Source organism: Kryptolebias marmoratus, linkage group LG21 (genome assembly GCF_001649575.2).
Source record: "Kryptolebias marmoratus isolate JLee-2015 linkage group LG21, ASM164957v2, whole genome shotgun sequence".
Taxonomy (NCBI): domain Eukaryota; kingdom Metazoa; phylum Chordata; class Actinopteri; order Cyprinodontiformes; family Rivulidae; genus Kryptolebias; species Kryptolebias marmoratus.
Window position 1 is genome coordinate 5,034,406 of NC_051450.1, and position 9,729 is coordinate 5,044,134.

At 40.0% G+C, this 9,729-nt stretch overlaps 1 pseudogene; it reads left to right on the forward strand.

The window, feature by feature from the left end:
• The first annotated feature begins 3,795 nt into the window (after positions 1 to 3,795).
• The window catches only part of LOC108229220, a 58,625-nt pseudogene continuing 52,691 nt past the window's right edge, over positions 3,796 to 9,729 (forward strand).

Here is a 9,729-nt window from a genome sequence, read left to right on the forward strand (position 1 = left end):
TGTTTTCACCGGAGCATGAGAGTTGAGAATATTTGTTAAATGATTATTGTATTGAGCAGTTAGTTCGTCAGGAGACTGGTTTGGTTCGGGAGTCAGTGCGGAGATAATATTAGTTGAAAGTGAGTCAAGATTAATGTTTTTAATGTTCCTGAACGAGATAAACCGTTCTGACTTGGAGGATGAAACACAAAGAGGTAAATGGAAGGATAGAAAAAAATGGTCAGTAAAGGAGAGATCATCAGCTTTGCAGTCAACAGAGGTAAGTCCAGAACAGCAAATTAAATAATACCAGGTGATTCATTTAAAAATATACTTTATATTTAAAAAAGTGCATTAGCAAGATGTGTAATTTATTTAAAGCTATTAAATAATACTTGTTTGACCATGTGACTTAGAGAAGAACACATAGAGGGAACGAAGGAGACAGACATGAGGTCAGTGATCAGCTGCTGTAGAGGAGAGCAGAGATGACATCAGACAGGACTAATTCTGCTAGTGAGGCCACAAAAACCTAGATGCCCAGGAGGGTTTGAATTTCTGCTGACCACCACTGTGTCCTTTTGGGAAAATTAGTGCAGGCAGACATGGCAAGTCAATCACCAAAGAGGAGAATGTGAATAAGAGAGGTGAAGATGATGATGAGGAGGAGGAACAGAGAGGTGCAGAGGAGAGGGTTGGGGCAAGATTTTACTCAGAAGATCCATCTGAATGGCCTTCACCACAGGAAGTGGGGGACTCATTGAAGCAGTACATGGTGGAGAATGACCCACAGAGATGTTCTGATGGGCCATACCCAAGATCAGGTATTATATAAGTCCATGAATAAAAAAACAATTATTCACGTAAACAGGCAAAAAAAAAAAAAGGTGGGGGTGGGGGGGTGCGGTAAGAGGCTTTGATAATGGATAGGGGGGCGCTGGCCCAAAAAAGGTTGAGAAACACTGATCTAGAGGGATCCCATAAATCACTCTAATTTTTTTATTTTCTCCCATGATTTTTTTTCTCCAACACAGCTTTTTTACAAATGCTATCCACATTTAAAGCCTTAATCTTTTGTTCTTCATTTTTACAAATTACCAATAGATTTCCATCTCTCAAAAGCTTTACCATTTCAACACCTCCAATTTTCTTTTTTATTTCTCTTGACACCCCAATGGCGCTGATGTAATCCTGTTCTTCCTCACTCTTGAGTTTTAAAATGATTTTAAACTCTTCCCCCACTACTTTCTTCCTTACTATCCTTTTTTCTTCTGAACTACTTCCTTCCAGCTCTCATTTACTACCTTGAGTACCGCCACTTCCCTCTCCTTCATTTATTTTATTTCTTCCCTGTCTTCCCCCTGTCCTCCCTGGCGTCCACCCTTTAAAATCCATGTCTCCCTCATTACCTATCTCCATTTCCATCTGAACCATTCACATACCAGTTTTTGCTCAAATCCGCCTTTTCCAGTTCCAATGTTTCTATGAGTTTTTCCTGTCACAGAGAGAAAAAACCCTTCCCTTTACACAGTTCAAAATCAGTGCCGGTTTTCTTCCTCGTCAGCTAAAAGCGGACCACAGCTCCTTCTCTGCTCCTAGCCCTGCAACCAATAATCATTTCTCCCTCTGCCTTTAAAGCTGGTCTCTGTTTTTCCATTCTTCACTGGGTCATTCCTTTTGCCACGTTTATTGTTTCCATGCCTTGCCTTATCTTGCCTTTTTGGATTTTGTTTGTTGATCTTTGCTGCCATGCTAGCCTTTTGGTTTTGTAAATTTTTACTTTATTAAATTACTTTTCTTTTCAAAAATGATGAGTCTGCGTTCTAGGTTCGCCTCTGTCTCCCCGCCCCCTGACAAAAACAGTCCCTTTCGCATCAAGGTGTTAATGCAGAGTGTTTGAGAGTGCAGACTTTGTGTAGTGAAGTTAGGTGATTCACAGAAACTCTGACGCATGACCCTACACTAATAATACCACAGTCAGTGAATCCATCAGTCTGAAGAACCAGAACAGAAAAATATTCTTGGCATCAAAATTCTTTGACAAAACAAATGTACTATTTAATCTGTGGGGCTCCTGGTTCCTCATCTGTGGGAGGAAGCTGGAGTACACAGCAAACACCCATAAGTCTATTGGCCCAAAGTGACATGAAACAGCAAAACTGTGCAATTACCTGCCGAGCACAACAACAAACTTCACAACACTCCACTAGGGGAACTCACATACTGTTAAAGCCATTGACATACAGTATATTACAATACCAGAGATCACACCCCCGCCTACTCTAGTTGGGAATCAAAGCCAGCAGGACCCAGTTTATGAGCAACCCAGACTAAAGAGGCAGGAAATAGAGCAACAAGAATGAAACGGAGAACAGCAGGAAAATCAAGAAGTAGACAGAAAACTTTAAAGACTTAATAACAGACCTCAATGGACATTAAAATGTTAAAAAGGTAAACCATCAGAGCATTCTACCAAACCCCTGAGTGTCTCTGTGTTTACTGTAGTCATTTTAATAAACACAGCTGTAAAGTTTGAAAGGCCTCAGTGCCTCATCCATCGGCACATTTGACAGCACTGACAGCTTCACACACACTCCTCTTGGGCTTGGCACTAATTCCAGAGGACAGCATGTCAAACACATTTTTTACATGTCTCCTGTTTAAGAGCGTCTCCAACTCACATTCCATAAAGTTCCTTTTCTTCCCAGGTGTAGACCTGTTTTTTAATCATGCAGAGAGGAGAGTCACAGTGCAGAGCATCTTTGCATCTATTTGCAGGGCAGGTGTCTCATGTGAGCTCAGATCCATGTTTTAAAAATGTAATGTGCCTGGATTCATTTAGATTCTTGTTTTATTTTTATTTTTTTTGTGAGTCGTACGTTTTTCAATATAAGCATACGCCATGTTTCAGTGGGAAGTTCACCCAAGTCTTTGTCCATGAGGCGCCAGCTCTGGAGTTGATTTCCAACTCAGTGCTGCCACCTGCTGGATGTACTCACAAACTACAGACAGATGCTTCAACAGCTGCTGAAACGTAACATCTGCAAACACTTGACTTCACAATCCAGCTGATTTTCACCTGTGCACATTTTATTTATCAGGACTTATTTTTATTTTCTAAATACAGTCACGTGACCTGCCTGATGGCTTTTCTTTCTTTAATGTCTTTTGAAGCCTGTTATTAAGTCCTCATTTCCCACAACATGTGTTTGTGAGTCTTTCTAATGTCTACTGTATGCATCAAAAGAGCTCATTTTTCTCTGCTTCATTCTTGTTGCTTTATTTCCTGCCTCTTCAGTCTGATTTCTGCTGCCATGGGATCTGCAGGGATCATTTACTTCCACTCTCATCGATCAGCAATTATTTCTGCAGTGCACACACACAAGGTTTAGTTAGCATTCAAAAACCACATCTCCCATGAATCTTTGACAGCAGCTGTTTAAGCTAACACTCATGGGAAATGTAGTTGAATTTAATTCAGTTCAGTTTGGGGAAAACATTTGCTCATTGTATGAAGAGATTAAATATTTGTGCCAATATATTTATTTTACTTTTTTACTTACTAACAAGTAAAACAGACAGAAATGTGTTTCTGAACACCATCTGTGATTGGATGATAAAAACCTGCAGCTGGTCAATCAGGTTCCAGATGTTTTTATGGAGCAACAGACAAAGTCCGTTTTCATCCAGATGTTCTGAAGAATCTTTAAGGTTTCTGCAAATCCTTTGATTCCAGCTGAAGGTGTTGTGAGTATCTACAGAGATACACACTACTGGCTTCCTGCCAACAAAACAAGAGGTGGAGAAATGAAACTGAAAGTGTTCAGTCCATTCAGGCTCCATTTTCTCTCAACAGAGCAGGAGCAGATTAGCAGAAAGAGAGATAAAGATGTTGAATTATGGTGAGTGTTAACTCAACATTCTTCTTTCTCTTTTCCTTTGTTTCATGTTTTGATCTAAAACTGCTCTGATAAATCTGATAAAGCTGCTTTCAGCTGCAGACTTACAGCTGATCCAGAGGTTTCTGTCACAACAAACTGAATCTGACTCTTCACAGGAAACAAATAACGTCTCATTTCTCTAAAAGAAAACTTTTTTTCTCTCAGATGAACTCAAAGTAACAGACAGAAGCAGGAACATTAAACATTTTCTCTGAGTTTGACTCTTGCACAGGCTTGTTTGTCCTGATTTTCTTTTTTTATAGCTCACAGTCCGTGCTACTGTTTCCCTCTTAGACTGACTGAAGGCCAGAACATGAACATTTGTGTGGAGGAAGAGGAGGACAGAGCAGAGACTCTGCCACTGAAGATAGACCGGTCCAGACCTCCAGACTTCAGTAATGAACCTGAGCCCTCAAACACAAAGTAAGATCACAGAAGTGATTAACTTCTGTAACTTAGTCATCTCTGATCATCAACCACAGAAGCTGTCATCTGATCTTGGAGGATCGTTACAAACATAAAACCTTCTGATTCTCCTCAGCACCTTGTGTTCAGAGCTTCTGAAATGGTTTTCATCAGAGAATATATCAGTGATTAATGTCATTGTTCAGATTATGGAGGACAAAGAAAGGGTTCGACACCCTCACCCCCACATCCCTTGCTACACCTGTTTACCTTTTGAATTTGTGTCAGGACTGAAGAGGGGGGTAGTTATTATTAAAATGTTTCCCCTACGCCCCACAACTGCATTAATTTAGTAAATAATAAAGCTACAAATATCCAGAAACCGAAACTCCTAATTGTTTCCATTTTGGTCCCTCTGAGTCATAAAATATAAAATGATTTATGTTTTATTCAGTTTATTGCTCTAGTAGTTAGTAATAGTAGGAGTTACTTTAAGCTGCATTTTATTAGTTGACTATTGTCATTTGTTTTAATTGTTATAGAGGTAATTTCTGTCCTTTCTGTTCAGAGCAGAGAAAAGAGATCAAATAAAAATAAGTTATTAAGACCCCCATCTTCCTAAACCTGTCAGCCATTAGGGGAAACAAAACCAGAATAAAAATGTCAGAAAAAAATCAAATAAACTCAGAATTTAAATCAATCTTAAGTTATTATCTTTCCAAATTGTTTAAAAATTACAAATTTTCTTGTTGTGTTTTATGAATAGATTGTTGAACTTGTTTTTAGGCTGTTGTCAAGAGAATAGCTGAGAACAGTTGTAATTTATTATTAAATTATGCTGTGTTTTCTGCTTTAATTATTGTGAGAACCAGACCTGCTATAAAGTTTTTTTTTAAAGATCTTGATCTCTGTCTTGTTGTTGCTGGTGTTTGAACATTTTGCATCTTTGCTCTTTTAAGATGAAGATCTGTTTTGTTGAAACACTCCTTCTTTATGTGATTTATTTACATCCTGTTTTCGGTGAACTGATAAACCATGGGTCATTTTTTTAAAACTCTAAAGTAATGATACAAAAGGTAGACATTAGCCTGTGTCTGTATTGGATGGAATTATATTTATGCTAATAGAAATCAACCCACTCTGATAATCACTGTATAATTTAAACACTGACTGATGTGATCTGAACCACAGACAGAGAGCAGAGTTTCCAGGATCCAGCTGTCTGTCCATGAAGAGTGACTTCTCCAAAGAAGAACCTCTAAACTTCAGTAATAAACCTGGACCCTCAGACACAAAGTAAGATAACTGTCTGATTTAAATCACTCCTCAGAGAGTGAAATACACATAACTTTAGGTTAATTTTTTGTCAAAATAGGGTTGATTTGCAGTCTGGACATAATATTTTTTATTTCATCCACTTTTTAATGAACAAAATTTCAGCTGTGACATCATCAAAAAATCAAAAACACATTTTAATAATTTTTCAGTTTGTACAGGTTTGAGTAAAAAAACATATTTGCTATTCTGAAAGTTACTGATTTCTCCAAATCAAATGTCACTGGTGGGTGAATTATGGTTAAGATAAAGTTCAAACTTCAGCAAGGGCTGAAAAGATTCGTCAAACAACTCAAGCAAGTTTAAAAAATAAATACATATGGTTCAAACATAATATCTTCACCCTAAAGTCTTTGAACTGAGTACTGCTCAGTGTCACTGTGTTTCACCATCAGACTCAACATGCTGATGATACATTAAATGTGATGGATGAAGACAGAAACCAATGAAGAGAGAATCAGAAAAAAAAACAGAAGTTTTAGACAATTTCAGCCCAAATTGACAAAACTTTATATTGTGTCAATGAAAAAGTAATGTTTAACATGAGAACAATGTCAACGACCTTTTCAAACAAACTGATGCATTTCTGATTAAAACAGCTTCCCTGCAGAATCATTTATTCTCTACAATGAGACCGAGAAGTAGATCCAACATCCTGATTCAAACATCATGTATGAACTTAAACTTGTCAAACTTTGAGCTACTACAATCTGCTGATGGAAGAGTCCAGAGGTCCAGTGCGCATGTCTTTACATACTGACACCTCAAGAGGAAATTTAGTCTGGTTTTGATTAATCTCAGTGTGTAATTATAAAAGCAATCATTTGTGTTTGGATTTCTACATTTCAGTCGAGGACATAAAATATCTCAGCTGTAGGATGAGGAGCTCACTTGTCTATAAACTGAGTGACAAAGGAAACATTCCAGAAGAACAGAGAGAAAACATTTAGTACTGTCAAAGGAAAAGCTGTTGTTCTCAGACAGAGCACACATAGAGTTCCTGGTTCCACTCAGCTCGACATTTCCTCCCAGGACTTCAGCAACTTCATCGTCCCCCTGCAGGGTTATTGCAGTCATTACCTGTCCCGAGCTGACCCTGGTCCCATATAACGTTGGACTTTGTCACTGGCCTCCCCCCTTCTAGAAATAAAAACACGATTCCCACTATAATTGACAGATTCTCCAAGGCCTGCCATCTCATCGCTCTGAACAAACTTCCATCAGCTCCTGAGACTGCACGCCTCCTCATCTCTCATGTTTTTAAGCTGCATGGCATACCTACTGAAATACTTTCAGATCGCGGGCCTCAGTCCACTTCCCAAGTGTGGAAAAATTTCTGTATTGCCTTAGAAGCTAAACCCCAATTAACATCTGGCAACCATCCCCAAACTAACAGACAATGTGAGTGATTGAATCAGGAATTAGAAAACACCTTCCGTTGTGTCTGCGCTGACAACCCATCTTCCTGGGGATCCTATCTGCCATGGGTTGAATATGCACATAATTCCCACATTTCAGCCGCATCTGGTTACTCACCGTTTGAAGCTTCCCTCAGATATCAGCCGTCCCTTTTACCTGCTTCGTTCCCTGATCCCATCATTCCTTCAGTTAAGTCTCACCTACAAAACTGTCACCGGATTTGGCTCCAGACCAGTGCCGCTCTTGACCGGATATCAGCTCAAAACAAGAAGATTGCAGATCGCAAACGCACCCCCGCACCTCATTATTTCCCAGGACAACAAGTCTGGCTCTTGTCAAAAAACTTCCCCTTTCAAAGTGGTTTTAAAAAACTCTCCCCTTGATATTTGGGTCCTTTCGCCATCCAATCTATTATTAGTTCCACTGCCATTCGCCTCAGACTCTCATCTCATCTTTGTGTTCACCCTGTATTTAATGTTTCTCAGGTTAAACCCATGCATTCCAGTCCCTGCAGCATTGCTCCCATCAAGAAGCTCCAGGACTCTGCTCCCTGGTTCCCCTGCCTGCACCCTGGGCTTCCTCTACTGTCTCCCTCCGGCTGCTCCTCCTTCTGCTCACCCAGCTGGGCTTTGGCCCCCGAGCTCGCATGTCTGTCCACCCTCAGACCATCCACCTCCAGCCTCCTACCCAGGGCGAGCACCAGCGCCCGCCCGCCACAGCCGGGCTCCAACTTAGAATCTAAACAGTAAGATCAGTCCTCTCTATCAGCACATTAACCTCCCACCTACGGTGAATAAATCTCCTGCCTGTCTTCCAGCGAGAATCCAGACCGACCGTCTCCCCCTCCCGGTTGTTGAGGTGTTTGCCAATAAACTTTCCATACTCTGCTCACTGTGTCCGCAATTGTTGCTTTGCGCTAGAGTCTCAGAGGCCCAACATGACACAACTTGGATCATTAAAAGCAAAACCTGATATCTTGACATGTCATCCTGAACAGAAGTGTGAGAGATCAATGTGACTGTTGGTCTTTTATAGAAAGAACACTGTTCTGAAAAAGTTTTCCAATAAATGAATGATGTGGCAACAGATCCAATATCTGTGTCATTCCACGGACATCTTGGAAAGTAAAGGACAAGTGCATAACCATGAGTTTAACCAAAAAAAAAAAATCTTTATCTAGAAAAAATGTGCATACAAAAAATAACGATGCAAATCAGTTGTTACAATTTCTTTTCTTTCTTTCAAAACGGTCAAAAACTATATTGCTCCGTGCCCGTGTAATCCTCCTTCTGTCTGTTGTTATTTCTACTGCATCATAACACTTTACAGGAAGTACGCCCTATTACAAACAAAACTAAATGCCACAATAAAGCTTACCTAAACTTATAATAATGTTACTTACTAAAAATGACAAAATAAAAATCAAGAAGCATTACACAAAATAGGTCATCTAAACATTTCTCATTTATGGCTCTAACATTCTGGCCCCTAATTGTATAGGCAGGATGCATAACAATTACACTCAAAAAAGAGCCATATAACTACCACTTAACATGAATTATTAGTTTCATTCAAAATTGTATCAAGGTTTTACCTTTGAGTCTTTTATCAGTCTTTTCTTGACTCACTATGCGTCCTGTAACAAACAGAGTTTACTTATAGGTCTATCCAACAAACTAGACTTGGTTTGAACTTCAACTCGTCACACAACTCCTCTAGCGTCTGGGAAGGTCCTCTTGATTCTTCCAGTCAACCAGGCATTTCTTGGGGTCAAAATTCAAAATTATCTGGGTCAAAATTCAAGCAAAAGAAGTTGAAGCCTTCACCAGACAAATCAACTTGGTCGTCATCAACATAAATTTTACCAGAGAAGATGCTGACGACAACAAGCTGCCTTTTTTGGACAGTCTCAACATTGAAGTCTACAGAAAACCAACCCACACAGATCAGTACCTTCTGTTCGACTCTCACCACCCTCTGGAACACAAACTCTCTGTCATCAGAACGCTACAGCATCGGGCTGAACACGTCCCCACAAAGACAAAAGGGAAGGAAAAGGAACAGAAGCACATCAAAAAAGCTCTCCAAACATGTGGGTATCCCAATTGGGCTTTTGTCAAATCAGCTAGGAAACNCCACTAAACACACCAGGGAACAGAACCAGGAGAAGAACAGAAGAAAGAACATTGTCATTCCTTACGTTGCTGGAGTATCCGAGAAACTCAGAAGGATTTTCTCCAAACACAACATCCCAGTACATTTCAAACCCAACAAGACTCAGGAAGAGGCTGGTCCACCCTATTGGAGAGACCAAACAACCTCTCCACAGACGCATGGCTCAACACAGGAGTGCCACCTCTTCTGGACAAGACTCAGCGGTTCACCTACACCTCAAGGATAAAGGACACTCCTTTCAGGATCAAAATGTTCATATTTTGGACCGAGAAGACAGATGGTTTGAGAGGGGGGCAAAAGAAGTCATTTATGTCAAAAAGGAGAAACCAACTTTAAACAGAGGAGGAGGTCTCAGATTCTAGCTTTCAAAACCATAAAATGGAGCTTTAGGCCTGATCCCCAGTCAGTTTCACTCCAATCAACACCTGCACTCATGTGACAAGAGTGGCCCATCAGTGAGTCAGACAAACAAGGA